This window comes from Oncorhynchus masou, unplaced genomic scaffold (assembly GCF_036934945.1).
Source record: "Oncorhynchus masou masou isolate Uvic2021 unplaced genomic scaffold, UVic_Omas_1.1 unplaced_scaffold_2008, whole genome shotgun sequence".
Taxonomy (NCBI): domain Eukaryota; kingdom Metazoa; phylum Chordata; class Actinopteri; order Salmoniformes; family Salmonidae; genus Oncorhynchus; species Oncorhynchus masou.
This window is the reverse complement of record NW_027008498.1, coordinates 68137-90652: the sequence shown is the minus strand read 5'-3', so window position 1 is coordinate 90652 and position 22516 is coordinate 68137. Positions and strand designations below refer to the sequence as shown.

At 47.5% G+C, this 22516-nt stretch overlaps 1 pseudogene; it reads left to right on the top strand.

Moving 5' to 3' along the window:
* The first annotated feature begins 271 nt into the window (after positions 1-271).
* LOC135532753 (papilin-like) overlaps positions 272-22516 on the top strand; it is an 89972-nt pseudogene continuing 67727 nt past the window's right edge.

Genomic DNA, 22516 nt, shown 5'->3' with positions numbered 1-22516 from the left:
GTCCATATGAATAGTATTGCATTACGTTGTTATTGTATTCAGTGAAGACAAATTGTTACATGGGGAAAAGCAGTCTGGCACAGGTAACACATCCAACCCTCACTACATTGTCAAACAGATGTGGACACCCGTTGCTGACAGGTTTATATAACAGAACACCACCATGCAATCTCCATAGACAAACCAATAGCAGTAGAATGGCCCCATACTGAAGAGCTCAGTGACTTTCAACGTGGTACTGAATAGGATGTCACCTTTCTATCAAGACAGTATGTCAAAATTCTGCCCTTGGGGCTCACCAGCCACCCCTGTTTCACCAGCCTCCCCTGCTTCACCAGAACCCTGCTTCACCACCACCCCTGCTGACACCAGCCTCCCCTGCTTCACCCCTGCTTCACCAGCCACCCTGCTTCTCCTCCCTGTCACCACCACCCCTGCTGACACCAGCCTCCCCTGCTTCACCAGCCTCACCAGCCTCCCCTGCTTCACCAGCCTCCCCTGCTTCTCCAGCCTCCCCTGCTTCACCAGCCACCCCTGCTTCACCAGCCTCCCCTGCTTCACCAGCCTCCCCTGCTTCACCAGCCTCCCCTCCTTCACCAGCCACCCCTGCTGGGACTGCCCCCGGTCAAGTGTAAGTGCTGTTATTGTGAAGTGAAAACCTCTAGGAGCAACAACGGCTCAGCCGTGAAGTGGTAGGCCACACAAGCTCACAGAACGGGACCGCCGAGTGCTGAATGTATTTAGTGTTAGAAATCTCTGGCCTCGGCTGCAACTCTCACTACCGAGTTCCAAACTGCCTCTGTCCTCGGCTGCAAACTGTTTGAGTTCCAAACTGGTATTGTCCTCGAGCAGCTGCAACACTCACTACCATTTCTTTAATGCAATGCTCTCAACATTTTGTAAACTGCCTCTGTCCTCGGAGCAGTGCAAACATAGTTATTATAATCGCCTTTCCTGGCAGTCAGACTAACTAACTGGTTTCTGCAGCATCTGTCCCCATTACAGAAAGCGAAATGGTTTGTAAATGCTGTGGTGTCTGGTTGCTGTGCACTGTTCTTGGGATGCCAACGCTGCTCTGCCTGGTAAGCAACATCATGTCCATTCCAATGCCTTGCAACGTCGTTACAGAGTATTTCCAACATCTAGTGAAGCTTCAAATGGGTTTCACATGGCCGAAAATTGTTACAGTCTGGCACAAGCCTAAGATCACCATGTGCAATGCCAAAAGTTGTGGACACCCTTGCTGACAGCTTTATAGCAGCAAGGAGCACACCAAAGCAATCTCCAGTGACTGTTAAACCAATCTGCAGTCCGAAGAGAATGGCCCCATACTGTTCAGCATGACAATGTCTTTCAGAAAGCGTGGTCACTGTTTGTAGAAATTGGTGTGGAAGAACTGGACTGGCCTGACAGTACCCTGACCTCAATTCCATCGAACACCTTTGGGATGAATTGGAACGCTGATTGCATGCCAGGCCTGTTTCACCAGCATCAGTCCCTGACCTCACTAATGCCTCTTGTGGCTGAATGGAAGCACCAGTCCCCAGAGCAATGTTCCAACATCTAGTGGAAAGCCTTCCCAGAAGAGTGGAGGCTGTTATAGCAGCAATGTTCCAACATCTAGTGGAAAGCCTTCCCAGAAGAGTGGAGGCTGTTATAGCAGCAATGTTCCAACATCTAGTGGAAAGCCTTCCCAGAAGAGTGGAGGCTGTTATAGCAGCAATGTTCCAACATCTAGTGGAAAGCCTTCCCAGAAGAGTGGAGGCTTCAGCAATGTTCCAACAACTAGTGGAAAGCCTTCCCAGAAGAGTGGAGGCTGTTATAGCCACGCAATGTTCCAGCATCTAGTGGAAAGCCTTCCCAGAAGAGTGGAGGCTTCACCAGCAATGTTCCAACAACTAGTGGAAAGCCTTCCCAGAAGAGTGTAGGCTGTTATAGCAGCAATGACAACATCTAGTGAGAAATCGTTCCCAGAAGAGTTGAGGAGGCTGTTATAGCAGCAATGTTCCTACATCTAGTGGACAAGCCTTCCCAGAAGAGTGGAGGCTGTTAAAGCAGCAAGTGTTCCAACATCTAGTGGAAAGCATTCCCAGAAGAGTGTCTGTTATAGCAGCAAGGGGGGACCAACTCCCGTATTAATGCCCATGAATTTGGAATCAGATATTGGACAGGACAGGTGTCCACATACTTTTCCATGTCCTATGTGTTACAGTACTGTGTTATACAGGATAGGTCCCCTACAGAGACCACACAGTAAATATGTCCACTAGCTGTACAATACTTAGGAGGTCTGCTAAACATGTATTATTATAGGTGACAGGACAGTGGTGGCAGGATAGTAGTGAGGTAGATGACAGGACAGTGGTGAGGTAGATGACAGGATATTGGTGAGGTAGATGACAGGACAGTGGTGAGGTAGATGACAGGATAGTGGTGAGGTAGATGACAGGATAGTGGTGAGGTAGATGACAGGACAGTGGTGAGGTAGATGACAGGATAGTGGTGAGGTAGATGACAGGATAGTGGTGAGGTAGATGACAGGATAGTGGTGAGGTAGATGACAGGACAGTGGTGAGGTAGATGACAGGATAGTAGTGAGGTAGATGACAGGATAGTGGTGACAGGATAGTAGTGAGGTAGATGACAGGACAGTGGTGACAGGATAGTAGTGAGGTAGATGACAGGACAGTGGTGAGGTAGATGACAGGACAGTGGTGAGGTAGATGACAGGATAGTGGTGAGGTAGATGACATGATGACAGTACGAGTGGTGAGGTAGATGACAGGATAGTGGTGACAGGATAGTGGTGATAGATGACAGGATAGTGGTGAGGTAGATGACAGGATAGTGGTGAGGTAGATGACAGGATAGTAGTGAGGTAGATGACATGGTGTGGTAGATGACAGGATAGTGGTGTGAGTAGATGACAGGATAGTAGATGACAGGACAGTGGTGAGGTAGTGGGATGAGGTAGATGACAGGATAGTGGTGAGTAGATGACAGGATAGTGGTGAGGTAGATGACAGGATAGTGGTGAGGTAGATGACAGGATAGTGGTGAGGTAGATGACAGGATAGTGGTGAGGTAGATGACAGGATAGTGGTGAGGTAGATGACAGGATAGTGGTGAGGTAGATGACAGGATAGTGGTGAGTGAACAGGTAGAGGTGACAGGATAGTGGTGAGGTAGATGACAAGCCTTCCCAGGATAGTGAGGTAGATGACAGGATAGTGGTGAACATCTAGATGACAGGACAGTGGTGAGGTAGATGACAGGATATGGTGAGGTAGATGACAGGACAGTGGTGAAGATGACAGGATAGTGGTGAGGTGATGACAGGATAGTGGTGAGGTAGATGACAGGATAGTGGTGAGGTTGATGACAGGATAGTGGAGGCTAGATGACAGGATAGTGGGTGAATGTTAGATGACAGGATAGTGGTGAGGTAGATGACAGGATAGTGGTGAGAGATGACAGGATAGTGGTGAGCAGATGACAGGATAGTGTGAGGTAGATGACAGGATAGTGGTGAGGTAGGCTGACAGGATAGTGGTGAGGTAGATGACAGGATAGTGGAGTGGTGAGGTAGATGACAGGATAGTGGTGAGGTAGATGACAGGATTCCAGGATGGTGAGGTAGATGACAGGATAGTGGTGAGGTAGATGACAGGATAGTGGTGAGGTAGATGACAGGATAGTGGTGAGGTAGATGACAGGACAGTGGTGACAGGATAGTGGTGAGGCTGGTAGATGACAGGATAGTGTGAGTGAACATCTAGTGATGACAGGATAGTGGTGAGGTAGATGACAGGATGTGTAGGAGGACAGGATAGTGGTGAGGTAGATGACAGGATAGTGGGAGGTGATGACTGTAGTGGTGAGGTGACAGGATAGTGGTGACAGGATAGTGTAGTGACAGGATAGTGGGTGACAGGATAGTGGTGACAGGATAGTGGTGAGGTAGACATGACAGGATAGTGGTGAGGTAGATGACAGGATAGTGGTGAGGTGACAGGATAGTGGTGAGGTAGATGACAGGATAGTGGTGAGGTAGATGACAGGATAGTGGTGAGGTGACAGGATAGTGGTGAGGTAGATGACAGGATAGTGGTGAGGTAGATGACAGGATAGTGGTGAGGTGATGACAGGACAGTGGTGAGGTAGATGACAGGATAGTAGTGAGGTAGATGACAGGATAGTGGTGAGGTAGATGACAGGATAGTGGTGAGGTAGATGACAGGATAGTGGTGAGGTAGATGACAGGATAGTGGAGGTAGATGACAGGATAGTGGTGAGGTAGATGACAGGATAGTGGTGAGGTAGATGACAGGACAGTGGTGAGGTAGATGACAGGATAGTGGTGACAGGATAGTGGTGACAGGATAGTGGTGAGGTAGATGACAGGATAGTGGTGAGGTAGATGACAGGATAGTGGTGAGGTAGATGACAGGATAGTGGTGAGGTAGATGACAGGATAGTAGTGAGGTAGATGACAGGATAGTGGTGACAGGATAGTGGTGAGGTAGATGACAGGATAGTGGTGAGGTAGATGACAGGATAGTGGTGAGGTAGATGACAGGATAGTGGTGAGGTAGATGACAGGATAGTGGTGAGGTAGATGACAGGATAGTGGTGACAGGATAGTGGTGAGGTAGATGACAGGATAGTGGTGAGGTAGATGACAGGATAGTGGTGAGGTAGATGACAGGATAGTAGTGAGGTAGATGACAGGATAGTGGTGAGGTAGATGACAGGATAGTGGTGTGGTAGATGACAGGACAGTGGTGAGGTAGATGACAGGACAGTGGTGAGGTAGATGACAGGACAGTGGTGAGGTAGATGACAGGATAGTGGTGAGGTGACAGGATAGTGGTGAGGTAGATGACAGGATAGTGGTGACAGGATGAGGTAGATGACAGGATAGTGGTGAGGTAGATGACAGGATAGTGGTGAGGTAGATGACAGGATGTGGTGAGGTAGATGACAGGATAGTGGTGAGGTAGATGACAGGTAGATGACAGGATAGTGGTGAGGTGATGACAGGATAGTGGTGAGGTAGATGACAGGATAGTGGTGAGGTAGATGACAGGATAGTGTGGTGAGGTAGATGACAGGATAGTGGTGAGGTAGATGACAGGATAGTGGTGAGGTAGATGACAGGATAGTGGTGAGGTAGATGACAGGATAGTGGTGAGGTAGATGACAGGATAGTGGTGACAGGACAGTGGTGACAGGATAGTGGTGAGGTAGGTGACAGGATAGTAGTGAGGTAGATGACAGGATAGTGGTGAGGTAGATGACAGGATAGTGGTGAGGTAGATGACAGGATAGTGGTGAGGTAGATGACAGGATAGTGGTGACAGGATAGTGGTGAGGTAGATGACAGGATGAGGTAGATGACAGGATAGTGGTGAGGTAGTGACAGGATAGTGGTGAGGTAGGTGACAGGATAGAGGTAGGTGACAGGATAGTGGTGAGGTAGATGACAGGATAGTGGTGAGGTAGATGACAGGATGTGTGAGGTAGATGACAGGATAGTGGTGACAGGATAGTGGTGACAGGATAGTGGTGAGGTAGATGACAGGATAGTGGTGAGGTAGATGACAGGATAGTGGTGAGGTAGATGACAGGATAGATGACAGGATAGTGGTGAGGTAGATGACAGGATAGTGGTGAGGTAGATGACAGGATAGTAGAGGTAGATGACAGGATAGTGGTGAGGTAGATGACAGGATAGTGGTGACAGGATAGTGGTGAGGTAGATGACAGGATAGTGGTGAGTGGTGAGGTAGATGACAGGATAGTGGTGAGGTAGATGACAGGATAGTGGTGACAGGATAGGTAGTGGTGACAGGATAGTGGTGAGGTAGATGACAGGATAGTGGTGAGGTAGATGACAGGATAGTGGTGAGGATAGATGACAGGATAGTGGTGAGGTAGATGACAGGATAGTGGTGAGGTAGATGACAGGATAGTGGTGAGGTAGATGACAGGATAGTGGTGAGGTGATGACAGGATAGTGGTGAGGTAGATGACAGGATAGTGGTGAGGTAGATGACAGGATAGTGGTGACAGGATAGTGGTGAGGTAGATGACAGGATAGTGGTGAGGTAGATGACAGGATAGTGGTGAGGTAGATGACAGGATAGTAGTGAGGTAGATGACAGGATAGTGGTGAGGTAGATGACAGGATAGTGGTGAGGTAGATGACAGGATAGTGGTGAGGTAGATGACAGGATAGTGGTGAGGTAGATGACAGGATAGTGGTGAGGTAGATGACAGGATAGTGGTGAGGTAGATGACAGGATAGATGACAGGATAGTGGTGATAGATGACAGGATAGTGGTGAGGTAGATGACAGGATAGTAGTGAGGTAGATGACAGGATAGTGGTGAGGTAGATGACAGGATAGTGGTGAGGTAGATGACAGGATAGTGGTGATAGTGGTGAGGTAGATGACAGGATAGTGGTGAGGTAGATGACAGGATAGTGGTGAGGTAGATGACAGGATAGTGGTGAGGTAGATGACAGGATAGTGGTGAGGTAGATGACAGGATAGTGGTGACAGGATAGTGGTGACAGGATAGTGGTGAGGTAGATGACAGGATAGTGGTGAGGTAGATGACAGGATAGTGGTGACAGGATAGTGGTGAGGTAGATGACAGGATAGACAGGATGGTAGTGAGGTAGATGACAGGATAGTGGTGAGGTAGGTGACAGGATAGTGGTGAGGTAGATGACAGGATAGTGGTGAGGTAGATGACAGGATAGTAGTGAGGTAGATGACAGGATAGTGGTGAGGTAGATGACAGGATAGTGGTGATGACAGGATAGTGGTGAGGTAGATGACAGGATAGTGTGAGGTAGATGACAGGATAGTGGTGAGGTAGATGACAGGATGACAGGACAGTGGTGAGGTAGATGACAGGATAGTGGTGAGGTAGATGACAGGATAGTGGTGAGGTAGATGACAGGATAGTGGTGAGGTAGATGACAGGATAGTGGTGAGGTAGATGACAGGATAGTGGTGAGGTAGATGACAGGATAGTGAGGACAGTGGTGAGGTAGATGACAGGATAGTGGTGAGGTAGATGACAGGATAGTGGTGAGGTGATGACAGGATAGTGGTGAGGTAGATGACAGGATAGTGGTGAGGTAGATGACAGGATAGTGGAGGTAGATGACAGGATAGTGGTGAGGTAGATGACAGGATAGTGGTGAGGTAGATGACAGGATAGTGGTGAGGTAGATGACAGGATAGTGGTGAGGTAGATGACAGGATAGTGGTGAGGTAGATGACAGGATAGTGGTGAGATGACAGGATAGATGAGGTAGATGACAGGATAGTGGTGAGGTAGATGACAGGATAGTGGTGAGATGACAGGATAGTAGTGAGGTAGATGACAGGATAGTGGTGAGGTAGATGACAGGATAGTGGTGAGGTAGATGACAGGATAGTAGTGACAGGATAGTAGTGAGGTAGATGACAGGATAGTGGTGACAGGTAGATGACAGGATAGTAGTGAGGTAGATGACAGGATAGTGGTGAGGTAGATGACAGGATAGTGGTGAGGTAGATGACAGGATAGTGGTGAGGTAGATGACAGGATAGTGGTGAGGTAGATGACAGGATAGTGGTGAGGTAGATGACAGGATAGTGGTGAGGTAGATGACAGGATAGTGGTGAGGTAGATGACAGGATAGTGGTGAGGTAGATGACAGGATAGTGGTGAGGTAGATGACAGGATAGTGGTGAGGTAGATGACAGGATAGTAGGTGAGGTAGATGACAGGATAGAGGATAGTGGTGAGGTAGATGACAGGATAGATGATGACAGGATAGTGGTGAGGTAGATGACAGGATAGTGGTGAGGTAGATGACAGGATAGTGTGAGGATAGTAGATGACAGGATAGTGGTGACAGGATAGTGGTGAGGTAGATGACAGGATAGTGTGAGGTAGATGACAGGATAGTGGTGAGGTAGATGACAGGATAGTGGTGAGGTAGATGACAGGATAGTGGTGAGGTAGATGACAGGATAGTGGTGAGGTAGATGACAGGATAGTGGTGAGGTAGATGACAGGATAGTGGTGAGGTAGATGACAGGATAGTAGTGAGGTAGATGACAGGATAGTGGTGAGGTAGGACAGGATAGTGGTGACAGGATAGGTGATGACAGGATAGTGGTGAGGTAGATGACAGGATAGTAGTGAGGTAGATGACAGGATAGTGGTGAGGTAGATGACAGGATAGTGGTGAGGTAGATGACAGGATAGTGGTGAGGTAGATGACAGTGGTGAGGTAGATGACAGGATGTGGTGAGGTAGATGACAGGATAGTGGTGAGGTAGATGACAGGATAGTAGTGAGGTAGATGACAGGATAGTGGTGAGGTAGATGACAGGATAGTGGTGAGGTAGATGACAGGATAGTGGTGAGGTAGATGACAGGATAGTGGTGATGACAGTAGATGACAGGATAGTGGTGAGGTAGATGACAGGATAGTGGTGAGGTAGATGACAGGATAGTGGTGAGGTAGATGACAGGATAGGACAGTGGTGAGGTAGATGACAGGATAGTGGTGAGGTAGATGACAGGATAGTGGTGAGGTAGATGACAGGATAGTGGTGAGGTAGATGACAGGATAGTGGTGAGGTAGATGACAGGATAGTGGTGAGGTAGATGACAGGATAGTGGTGAGGTAGATGACAGGATAGTGGTGAGTGTAGATGACAGGATAGTGGTGATGACAGGATAGTGGTGAGGTAGATGACAGGATAGTGGTGAGGTAGATGACAGGATAGTGGTGAGGTAGATGACAGGATAGTGGTGACAGGTAGATGACAGGATAGTGGTGAGGTAGATGACAGGATAGTGGTGAGGTAGATGACAGGATAGTGGTGAGGTAGATGACAGGATAGTGGTGAGGTAGATGACAGGATAGTAGGATAGTGAGGATAGTGGTGAGGTGACAGGATAGTAGTGAGGTAGATGACAGGATAGTGGTGAGGTAGATGACAGGATAGTGGTGAGGTAGATGACAGGATAGAGGTAGATGACAGGATAGTAGTGAGGTAGATGACAGGATAGTGGTGAGGTAGATGACAGGATAGTGGTGAGGTAGATGACAGGATAGTGGTGAGGTAGATGACAGGATAGTGGTGAGGTAGATGACAGGATAGTGGTGAGGTAGATGACAGGATAGTGGTGAGGTAGATGACAGGATAGTGGTGAGGTAGATGACAGGATAGTGGTGAGGTAGACAGGATAGTGGTGAGGTAGATGACAGGATAGTGGTGAGGTAGATGACAGGATAGGATAGTGGTGAGGTAGATGACAGGATAGTGGTGAGGTAGATGACAGGATAGTGGTGAGGTAGATGACAGGATGTGGTGAGGTAGATGACAGGATAGTGGTGACAGGATAGTGGTGAGGTAGGATAGTGGTGAGGTAGATGACAGGATAGTGGTGAGGTAGATGACAGGATAGTGGTGAGGTAGATGACAGGATAGTGGTGAGGTAGATGACAGGATAGTGGTGAGGTAGATGACAGGACAGTGGTGAGGTAGATGACAGGATAGTGGTGAGGTAGATGACAGGATAGTGGTGAGGTAGATGACAGGATAGTGGTGAGGTAGATGACAGGATAGTGGTGAGGTAGATGACAGGATAGTGGTGAGGTAGATGACAGGATAGTGGTGAGGTAGATGACAGGATAGTGGTGACAGGATAGTGGTGACAGGATAGTAGTGAGGTAGATGACAGGATAGTGGTGAGGTAGATGACTGGATAGTAGTGAGGTAGATGACAGGATAGTGGTGAGGTAGATGACAGGATAGTGGTGACAGGATAGTGGTGAGAGGATAGTGGTGAGGTAGATGACAGGATAGTGGTGAGGTAGATGACAGGATAGTGGTGAGGTAGATGACAGGATAGTGGTGAGGTAGATGACAGGATAGTGGTGAGGTAGATGACAGGATAGTGGTGAGGATAGTGGTGATGATGACAGGATAGTGGTGAGGTAGATGACAGGATAGTGGTGAGGTAGATGACAGGATAGTGGTGAGGTAGATGACAGGATAGTGGTGAGGTAGATGACAGGATAGTGGTGAGGTAGATGACAGGATAGTGGTGAGGTAGATGACAGGATAGTGGTGAGGTAGATGACAGGATAGTGGTGAGGTAGATGACAGGATAGTGGTGAGGTAGATGACAGGATAGTGGTGAGGTAGATGACAGGATAGTGGTGAGGTAGATGACAGGATAGTGGTGAGGTAGATGACAGGATAGTGGTGAGGTAGATGACAGGACAGTGGTGAGGTAGATGACAGGATAGTGGTGAGGTAGATGACAGTACAGTGGTGAGGTTGATGACAGGATAGTAGTGAGAGAGGTGACGGGGGGTTGACGGGGGGTATATGGGGTCTGGAGTCAGAAGCTGTTACCACTACACCAGAGTCTGGTACATGGCAACCTAGTCCTATAGAGCTCTATGGCCTCTTGTCAAAAGTAGTACACTATATAAGGAATAGGGTCCATTTAAAGTAGTGAACTATATATGGAGTAGGGTACCTTTTGAAGTAGTGAACTATATAGGGAATAGGGTACCATTTAAAGTAGTGAACTATATAGGGAATAGGGTACCATTTAAAGTAGTGCACTATATAGGGAATAGGGTACCTTTTGACGTAGTGAACTATATAGGGAATAAGGTACCATTTAAAGTAGTGAACTATATAGGGAATAGGGTACCTTTTGAAGTAGTGAACTATATATGGAATTGGGTACCATTTAAATTAGTGCACTATATAGGGAATAGAGTACTTTTTGAGACTCCGACCACTATGTGTTGTTTTAAATGTCCAGCTGCCTAGTGGGGACTACTGGGAGGAATGGAGTCCCTATGGAGAATGTAGCAGGAGCTGTGGCAGTGGCGTTACCATGAGAACCAGGAGATGTGTTACCCAGAGGTAAGAGGTTCTTTCTTTCTTTCTTTCTTTCTTTCTTTCTTTCTTTCTTTCTTTCTTTCTTTCTTTCTTAATTTCTTTCTTTCTTTCTTTCTTTCTTTCTTTCTTTCTGTCTTTCTTTCTGTCTTTCTTTCTTTCTTTCTTGGACGTGACTCTACTCTTTCACTATAGTCTTTCCAACAGAGCTTAGCTGTGTTTTACAAGGACCAAAATGTTTAGCTTGACAGAAAGTCACATAGTGAGATTGCCAATGTTATATAGAACCCCCAGGAGTTATGTATGTGGTTATGATGATATCAGGTTATGTACAACACCCAGGAGTTATGGATGTGGTTATGATGATATCAGGTTATATAGAACACCCAGGAGTTATGGATGTGGTTATGATGATATCAGGTTATATACAACACCCAGGAGTTATGGATGTGGTTATGATGATATCAGGTTATATACAACACCCAGGAGTTATGGATGTGGTTATGATGATATCAGGTTATATACAACACCCTGGAGTTATGGATGTGGTTATGATGATATCAGGTTATGTACAACACCCAGGTGTTATGGATGTGGTTATGATGATATCAGGTTATATACAACACCCAGGAGTTATGGATGTGGTTATGATGATATCAGGTTATATACAACACCCAGGAGTTATGGATGTGGTTATGATGATATCAGGTTATATAGAACACCCAGGTGTTATGGATGTGGTTATGATGATATCAGGTTATATAGAACACCCAGGAGTTATGAATGTGGTTATGATGATATCAGGTTATATACAACACCCTGGAGTTATGGATGTGGTTATGATGATATCAGGTTATGTACAACACCCAGGAGTTATGGATGTGGTTATGATGATATCAGGTTATATATAATAATTATCACAGTAGTTGTCGAGGGTGCAGCAAGTCAGCACCTCAGGAGTAAATGTCAGTTGGCTTTTCATAGCCGGTCATTAAGATCTCTACCACTCCTGCTGTCTCTAGAGAGTTGTAAACAGCAGGTCTGGGACAGGTAGCACGTCCGGTGAACAGGTCAGGATTCCATAGCCGCAGGCAGAACAGTTGAAACTGGAGCAGCAGCACGGCCAGGTGGACTGGGGACAGCAAGGAGTCATCTTGCCAGGAAGTCCTGAGGCATGGTCCTAGGGCTCAGGTCCTCCAAGAGAGAGAAAGAAAGAGAGAAATAGAGAATTAGAGAGAGCATACTTAAATTCACACAGGACACCGGATAAGACAGGAGAAGTACTCCAGATATAACAAACTGACCCTAGCCCCCCGACACAAACTACTGCGGCATAAATACTGGAGGCTGAGACAGGATGGGTCAGGAGACACTGTGGCCCCATCCGATGATACCCCTGGACAGGGCCAAACAGGAAGGATATAACCCCACCCACTTTGCCAAAGCACAGCCCCCACACCACTAGAGGGATATCTTCAACCACCAACTTACCATCCTGAGACAAGGCCGAGTAGAGTCCACAAAGATCTCCGCCACGGCACAACCAAAAGGGTGGGCGCCAACCCAGACAGGGTGACCACATCAGTGAATCAACACACTCAAGTGACGCACCCCTCCTAGGGACGGCATAGAAGAGCACCAGTAAGCCAGTGACTCAGCCCCTGTAATAGGGTTAGAGGCAGAGAATCCCAGTGGGAAGAGGGGAACCGACCAGGCAGAGACAGCAAGGGCGGTTCATTGCTCCAGAGCCTTTCCGTTCACCTTCACACTCCTGGGCCAGACTACACTCAATCATATGATCCACTGAAGAGATGAGTCTTCAGTAAAGACTTAAAGGTTGAGACCGAGTCTGCGTCTCTCACATTGGTTGGCAGACCCTTCCATAAAAATGGAGCTCTATAGGAGAAAGCCCTGCCTCCAGCTGTTTGCTTAGAAATTCTAGGGACAATTAGGAGGCCTGCGTCTTGTGACCGTAGCGTACGTGTAGGTATGTACGGTAGGACAAAATCACAGAGATAGGTAGGAGCATGCCCATGTAATGCTTTGTAGGTTAGCAGTAAAACCTTGAAATCAGCCATTGCCTTGACAGGAAGCCAGTGTAGAGAGGCTTGCACTGGAGTAATATGATCAAATTTATTGGTTCTATATGGTTCTATAAAACACCCAGGAGTTATGGATGTGGTTATGATGATATCAGGTTATGTAGAACACCCAGTTGTTATGGATGTGGTTATGATAATATCAGGTTATATACAATACCCAGGAGTTATGGATGTGGTTATGATGATATCAGGTTATATACAATACCCAGGAGTTATGGATGTGGTTATGATGATATCAGGTTATGTAGAACACCCAGTTGTTATGGATGTGGTTATGATAATATCAGGTTATATACAATACCCAGGAGTTATGGATGTGGTTATGATGATATCAGGTTATATACAACACACAGGAGTTATTGATGTGGTTATGATGATATCAGGTTATATACAACACCCAGGAGTTATGGATGTGGTTATGATGATATCAGGTTATATACAACACCCAGGAGTTATGGATGTGGTTATGATGATATCAGGTTATATACAATACCCAGGAGTTATGGATGTGGTTATGATGATATCAGGTTATATACAATACCCAGGAGTTATGGATATGGTTATGATGATATCAGGTTATATACAATACCCAGGAGTTATGGATGTGGTTATGATGATATCAGGTTATATACAACACCCAGGAGTTATGGATGTGGTTATGATGATATCAGGTTATATACAACACCCAGGTGTTATGGATGTGGTTATGATGATATCAGGTTATGTAGAACACCCAGGAGTTATGGATGTGGTTATGATGATATCAGGTTATATAGAACACCCAGGTGTTATGGATGTGGTTATGATTGTACTGTGTCCAGGCAAGATTGTAGGGAGTGGCACTTTAACTTTGAATAGGATCTCTATCTTTTAAGTTGGGTGTTGTCTTGTGTTCTCATGTGGTTGTGGCTTGTTGTGATGAAGTATTGACGATGACTATGATGGTCTATAACCCATATGATTATGTGAGTAAGCTGGTTAGAGAGATAGGAGGGATAGAGAGGAGGGATAGAGAGGAGGGATAGAGAGAGGAGGGATAGAGGGAGGAAGGATAGAGAGAGGAGTGATAGAGAGGAGGGATAGAGAGGAGGGATAGAGAGAGGAAGGATAGAGAGGAGGGATAGAGAGAGGAGGGATAGAGAGAGGAGGGATAGAGAGAGGAAGGATAGAGGAGGAAAGAGAGGAGGGATAGAGAGGATAGGGATAGGAGAGGAAGGATAGAGAGGAGGAGGGGGATAGAGAGGAAGGATAGAGAGAGGAGGGATAGAGAGAGGAGGGATAGAGAGAGGAGGGATAGAGAGAGGAGGGATAGAGAGAGGAGTGATAGAGAGGAAGGATAGAGAGGAGGGATAGAGAGAGGAGTGATAGAGAGGAAGGATAGAGAGGAAGGATAGAGAGGAGGGATAGAGACAGAGGTCATATCCAGCCTGTCCTGCCAGCTTGGTACATGGTATCTATCTCAGAGTTGTATCCATAAATCATAGAGCTGGAATCCAGCCTGCATGTTCCTTCTTGTACCTCGTTGTAATGTGATCTCAGTGTACCATATGAAGACAGGGGAAACTGAAGTACAGTATGTGCTTCCCCCCCAAAAATATCTCTATCCCTCCTCTCTCTATCCCTCCTCTCTCTATCCCTTCTCTCTCTATCCCTCCTCTCTCTATCCCTCCTCTCTCTATCCCTCCTCTCTATCCCTCCTCTCTATCCCTCCTCTCTCTATCCCCTCTCTCTCCCTCCTCTCTCTATCCCTCCTCTCTCTATCTCCTCTCTCTATCCCTCCTCTCTATCCCTCCTCTCTATCCCTCCTCTCTATCCCTCTCTTCTCTCTATCCCTCCTCTCTATCCATCCTCTCTCTATCCCTCCTCTCTATCCATCCTCTCTCTATCCCTCCTCTCTCTATCCCTCCTCTTGGATGAGGAGCTGCATCCTCAAGGGGTCATTGGGGTCATTGAGGTCACAACAACACAAACCCTTCCCGAGGTGCTTGGTTGTAAATGAGGGACTTTATCCTTTATCCCTCTTTCAGCTGTGATCTGTGCTGCCCAAAAGACAGAGATAAACTAACTGTTCATGATGGGATTGCAAGCCGTCGTTTGTTCGCAGCTCTCTGCCTGATTGAGTCTGAGTCCGAAATGGAACCCCATTCAGATTGAGTCTGAGTCCCAAATGGAACCCCATTCAGATTGAGACTGAGTCCCAAATGGAACCCCATTCAGATTGAGTCTGAGTCCCAAATGGAACCCCATTCAGATTGAGACTGAGTCCCAAATGGAACCCCATTCAGATTGAGTCTGAGTCCCAAATGGAACCCCATTCAGATTGAGTCTGAGTCCCAAATGGAACCCCATTCAGATTGAGTCTGAGTCCCAAATGGAACCCCATTCAGATTGAGTCTGAGTCCCAAATGGAACCCCATTCAGATTGAGTCTGAGTCCCAAATGGAACCCCATTCAGATTGAGACTGAGTCCCAAATGGAACCCCATTCAGATTGAGACTGAGTCCCAAATGGAACCCCATTCAGATTGAGTCTGAGTCCCAAATGGAACCCTATTCAGATTGACTGTGAGTCCCAAATGGAACCCTATTCAGATTGAGACTGAGTCCCAAATGGAACCCCATTCAGATTGAGTCTGAGTCCCAAATGGAACCCCATTCAGATTGAGACTGAGTCCCAAATGGAACCCCATTCAGATTGAGTCTGAGTCCCAAATGGAACCCTATTCAGATTGAGTCTGAGTCCCAAATGGAACCCTATTCAGATTGAGACTGAGTCCCAAATGGAACCCTATTCAGATTGAGACTGAGTCCCAAATGGAACCCCATTCAGATTGAGTCTGAGTCCCAAATGGAACCCCATTCAGATTGAGACTGAGTCCCAAATGGAACCCCATTCAGATTGAGACTGAGTCCCAAATGGAACCCCATTCAGATTGAGACTGAGTCCCAAATGGAACCCCATTCAGATTGAGACTGAGTCCCAAATGGAACCCTATTCAGATTGAGTCTGAGTCCCAAATGGAACCCTATTCAGATTGAGTCTGAGTCCCAAATGGAACCCCATTCAGATTGAGTCTGAGTCCCAAATGGAACCCCATTCAGATTGAGTGTGAGTCCCAAATGGAACCCCATTCAGATTGAGTCTGAGTCCCAAATGGAACCCCATTCAGATTGAGTCTGAGTCCCAAATGGAACCCTATTCAGATTGAGTGTGAGTCCCAAATGGAACCCCATTCAGATTGAGTCTGAGTCCCAAATGGAACCCCATTCAGATTGAGTCCGAGTCCCAAATGGAACCCTATTCAGATTGAGGCTGAGTCCCAAATGGAACCCCATTCAGATTGAGGCTGAGTCCCAAATGGAACCCCATTCAGATTGAGTCTGAGTCCCAAATGGAACCCTATTCAGATTGAGTCTGAGTCCCAAATGGAACCCCATTCAGATTGAGTCTGAGTCCCAAATGGAACCCTATTCAGATTGAGACTGAGTCCCAAATGGAACCCCATTCAGATTGAGACTGAGTCCCAAATGGAACCCTATTCAGATTACTGATTAACCCTTTTTGACTGAGTCCCAAATGGAACCCTATTCAGATTGAGTTGAAATGGAACCCCATTCAGATTGAGTCTGAGTCCCAAATGGAACCCCATTCAGATTGAGACTGAGTCCCAAATGGAACCCCATTCAGATTGATGGGTCCCAAATGAACCCCATTCAGATTGAGTGTGAGTCCCAAATGGAACCCTATTCAGATTGAGCTGAAAATGGAACCCCATTCAGATTGAGTCTGAGTCCCAAATGGAACCCCATTCAGATTGAGTCTGAGTCCCAAATGGAACCCCATTCAGATTGAGACTTCCCAAATGGAACCCCATTCAGATTGAGACTGAGTCCCAAATGGAACCCCATTCTGATTGGACTGAGTCCCAAATGGCCTTGAGCTGGTTCTGATTGGCTGAGCCAAATTGAGAACTTGAGCCCAAATGGAACCCTATTCAGATGGGTCTGAGTCTTGGAACCCCATTCAGATTGAGGTTGAGTCCCAAATGGAACCCTATTCAGATTGAGTCTGAGGGCCAAATGGAACCCTAATCAGGTTCTGGGCTGAGTCCCAAATGGAACCCCATTCAGATTGAGTCTGAGTCCCAAATGGAACCCTATTCAGATTGAGTGTGAGTCCCAAATGGAACCCTATACAGATTGAGTCTGAGTCCCAAATGGAACCCCATTCAGATTGAGTTCCCAAATGGAACCCTATTCAGAGAGTGTGAGTCCCAAATGGAACCTATCAGATTGGTCTGAGTCCCAAATGGAACCCCATTCTGGTATTACTGACACTGTATCTATGGGCCTAGTCAAAAGTAGTGCACTACTAGGAATAGGATGGCATTTGGGATGTAACCTGAGTGATGGCAGGGATGGGTCAAGAACGAGTGTTGTGTTAAAGGAACAACCTCAAAGCTGAGGGCTTTTACAGGGCCCTGCGGGTTCTGGGCTGAGGGCTGGGCCTGCGGGTTCTGGGCTGAGTGCTGGGCCTGCGGGTTCTGGGCTGAGGGCTGGGCCTGCGGGTTCTGGGCTGAGGGCTGGGCCTGCGGGTTCTGGGCTGAGGGCTGGGCCTGCGGGTTCTGGTCTGAGGGCTTGGCCTGCGGGTTCTGGGCTGAGGGCTGGGCCTGCGGGTTCTGGGCTGAGGGCTGGACCTGCGGGTTCTGGGCTGAGGGCTGGGCCTGCGGGTTCTGGGCTGAGGGCTGGGCCTGCGGGTTCTGGTCTGAGGGCTTGGCCTGCGGGTTCTGGGCTGAGGGCTGGGCCTGCGGGTTCTGGTCTGAGGGCTGGGCCTGCGGGTTCTGGACTGAGGGCTGGGCCTGCGGGTTCTGGGAGGGCTGAGGGGGCTGGGCCTGCGGGTTCTGGACTGAGGGCTGGGCCTGCGGGTTCTGGGCTGAGGGCTGGGCCTGCGGGTTCTGGTCTGAGGGCTGGGCCTGCGGGTTCTGGTCTGAGGGCTGGGCCTGCGGGTTCTGGACTGAGGGCTGGGCCTGCGGGTTCTGGGCTGAGGGCTGGGCCTGCGGGTTCTGGGCTGAGACAAACAGAGACAGCTTCCTAAACGTGCTGAAGCACAGCTCACTGATGCCGTGGTTCATTTCACATGTAGGTTCTTGCATTTTGAATTATTTATTTTGGAACAGCAAAATGATTGTCTGTCGACCAAGACATAGAAATATCACAACACACACACTACATGACCAAAAGTATGTGGACACCTGCTCGTCCAACATTCATTCAACAAATTCATGGGCATTAATATGGAGTTGGTTCCCCCCCCCTTGCTGCTATAACAGCCTCCTCCACTCTTCTGGGAAGGCTTTCTACTAGATGTTAGAACATTGCTGCTATAACAGCCTCCACTCTTCTGGGAAGGCTTTCCCCTAGATGTAGGAACATTGCTGCTATAACAGCCTCCACTCTTCTGGGAAGGCTTTCTACTAGATGTTGGAACATTGCTGCTATAACAGCCTCCACTCTTCTGGGAAGGCTTTCCACTAGATGTGGGAACATTGCTGCTATAACAGCCTCCACTCTTCTGGGAAGGCTTTCCACTAGAAGTGGGAACATTGCTGCTATAACAGCCTCCACTCTTCTGGGAAGGCTTTCCACTAGATGTGGGAACATTGCTGCTATAACAGCCTCCACACTTCTGGGAAGGCTTTCCACTAGATGTTGGAACGTTGCTGCTATAACAGCCTCCACTCTTCTGGGAAGGCTTTCCACTAGATGTGGGAACATTGCTGCTATAACAGCCTCCACTCTTCAGGGAATGCTTTCCACTAGATGTTGTAACATTGCTGCTATAACACTCCCCACTCTTCTGGGAAGGCTTAACACTAGATGTTGGAACATTGCTGCTATAACAGCCTCCACTCTTCTGGGAAGGCTTTCCACTAGAGGTGGGAAGATTGCTGCTATAACAGCCTCCACTCTTCTGGGAAGGCTTTCCACTAGATGTTGGAACATTGCTGCTATAACAGCCTCCACTCTTCTGGGAAGGCTTTCCACTAGATGTTGGAACATTGCTGCTATAACAGTCTCCACTCTTCTGGGAAGGCTTTCCACTAGATGCTGTAACATTGCTGCTATAACAGCCTCCACTCTTCTGGGAAGGCTTTCCACTAGATGTGGGAACATTGCTCCTATAACAGCCTCCACTCTTCTGGGAAGGCTTTCCACTAGATGTTGTAACATTGCTGCTATAACAGCCCCCACTCTTCTGGGAAGGCTTAACACTAGATTTGGGGAACATTGCTGCTATAACAGCCTCCACTCTTCTCGGAAGGCTTTCCACTAGATGTTGGAACATTGCTGCTATAACAGCCTCCAGTCTTCTGGGAAGGCTTTCCACTAGATGTTGGAACATTGCTGCTATAACAGCCTCCACTCTTCAGGGAAGGCTTTCCACTAAATGATGGAACATTGCTGCTATAACATCCTCCACTCTACTGGGAAGGCTTTCCACTAGATGTGGGAACATTGCTGCTATAACAGCCTCCACTCTTCTGGGAAGGCTTTCCACTAAATGTTGGAACATTGCTGCTATAACAGTCTCCGCTCTTCTGGGAAGGCTTTCCACTAGATGCTGGGAACATTGCTGCTATAACAGCCTCCACTCTTCTGGGAAGGCTTTCCACTAGATGTGGGAACATTGCTCCTATAACAGCCTCCACACTTCAGGGAAGGCTTTCCACTAGATGTTGGAACATTGCTGCTATAACAGCCTCCACTCTTCTGGGAAGACTTTCCTCTAGATGTTGGAACGTTGCTGTTATAACAGCTCCCACTCTTCTGGGAAGGCTTTCCACTAGATGTTGGAACATTGCTGCTATAACAGCCCCCACTCTTCTGGGAAGGCTTTCCACTAGATGTTGGAACATTGCTGCTATAACAGCCTCCACTCTTCTGGGAAGGCTTTCCACTAGATGTTGGAACATTGCTGCTATAACAGCCTCCACTCTTCTGGGAAGGCTTTCCACTAGATGTTGGAACATTGCTGCTATAACAGCCTCCACTCTTCTGGGAAGGCTTTCCACTAGATGTTGGAACATTGCTGCTATAACAGCCTCCACTCTTCTGGGAAGGCTTTCCACTAGATGTTGGAACATTGCTGCTATAACAGCCTCCACTCTTCTGGGAAGGCTTTCCACTAGATGTTGGAACATTGCTGCTATAACAGCCTCCACTCTTCTGGGAAGGCTTTCCACTAGATGTTGGAACATTGCTGCTATAACAGCCTCCACTCTTCTGGGAAGGCTTTCCACTAGATGTTGGAACATTGCTGCTCTAACAGCCTCCACTCTTCTGGGAAGGCTTTCCACTAGATGTTGGAACATTGCTGCTATAACAGCCTCCAGTCTTCTGGGAAGGCTTTCCACTAGATGTTGGAACATTGCTGCTATAACAGCCTCCACTCTTCTGGGAAGGCTTTCCACTAGATGTTGGAACATTGCTGCTATAACAGCCTCCACTCTTCTGGGAAGGCTTTCCACTAGATGTTGGAACATTGCTGCTATAACAGCCTCCACTCTTCTGGGAAGGCTTTCCACTAGATGTTGGAACATTGCTGCTATAACAGCCTCCACTCTTCTGGGAAGGCTTTCCACTAGATGTTGGAACATTGCTGCTATAACAGCCTCCACTCTTCTGGGAAGGCTTTCCACTAGATGTGGGAACATTGCTGCTATAACAGCCTCCACTCTTCTGGGAAGGCTTTCCACTAGATGTTGGAACATTGCTGCTATAACAGCCTCCACTCTTCAGGGAAGGCTTTCCACTAGATGTTGGAACATTGCTGCTATAACAGCCTCCACTCTTCAGGGAAGGCTTTCCACTAGATGTTGGAACATTGCTGCTATAACAGCCTCCACTCTTCTGGGAAGGCTTTCCACTAGATGTTGGAACATTGCTCTGCTTGCTTCCACAGCCTCCAGTCTTCTGGGAAGGCTTTCCACTAGATGTTGGAACATTGCTGTTCGATAACAGATCCACTCTTCAGGGAAGGCTTTCCACTAGATGTTCAACAAAACATTGCTGCATAACAGCCTCCACTCTTCTGGGAAGGCTTTCCACTAGATGTTGGAACATTGTTGAATAACAGCCTCCATCTTCAGGGAAGGCTTTCCACTAGATGTATGCCACTGTACCAGGCTTTCCACAGAATCATCTAGAACATTGTTGTATGCTTTAGCGTGGAACATTGCTGCCATAACAGCCCCACCATTCTGGGAAGGCTTTCCACTAGATGTTGGAACATTGCTGCTATAACAGCCTCCACCACTCCTGGGAAGGCTTTCCACTAGATGTTGGAACATTGCTGCTTAACAGCCTCCAGTCTTCTGGGAAGGCTTTCCACTAGATGTGGGAACATTGCTGCTATAACATTCATCCAGTCTTCTGGGAAGGCTTTCCACTAGATGTTGGAACATTGCTGCTATAACAGCCTCCACTCTTCAGGGAAGGCTTTCCACTAGATGTTGGAACATTGACTGCTATAACAGCCTCCACTCTTCAGGGAAGGCTTTCCACTAGATGTTGGAACATTGCTGCTATAACAGCCTCCACTCTCCTGGGAAGGCTTTCCACTAGATGTTGGAACATTGCTGCTATAACAGCCTCCAGTCTTCTGGGAAGGCTTTCCACTAGATGTTGGAACATTGCTGCTATAACAGCCTCCACTCTTCAGGGAAGACAGAGAGAACAGAGAGAAACACAGCTTTCCACTAGATGAGAGAAACACAGAGAGAAACGGAGAGAAACACAGAGAGAAACACAGAGAGAAACACAGAGAGAAACAGAGAGAGAAACAGAGAGAAAACACAGGAACATTGCTGCTATAACAGCCTCCACTCTTCTGGGAAGGTTAAACTTTCCACTATTCATGTTGGAACATTGCTGCTATAACAGCCTCCACTCTTCAGGGAAGGCTTTGCACTAGATGTTGGAACATTGCTGCTATAACAGCCTCCACTCTTCTGGGAAGGCTTTCCATAGATGTCAGGAACACCCTCCATTATAACAGCCTCCACTCTTCTGGGAAGGCTTTCCACTAAATGTTGGAACATTGCTCCTTATAACAGCCTCCACTCTTCTGGGAAGGCTTTCCACTAGATGTTGGAACATTGCTGCTATAACAGCCTCCACTCTTCTGGGAAGGCTTTCCACTAGATGTGGGAACATTGCTGCTCTAACAGCCTCCACTCTTCTAGGAAGGCTTTCCACTAGATGTTGGAACATTGCTGCTATAACAGCCTCCAGTCTTCTGGGAAGGCTTTCCACTAGATGTTGGAACATTGCTGCTATAACAGCCTCCACTATACTGTAGAGGACTCTGGTCAACTCTTCTGGGAAGGCTTTCCACTAGACTATGTAGGGAACATTGCTGCTCAACAGCCTCCACTCTTCTGGGAAGGCTTTCCACTAGATGTTGGAACATT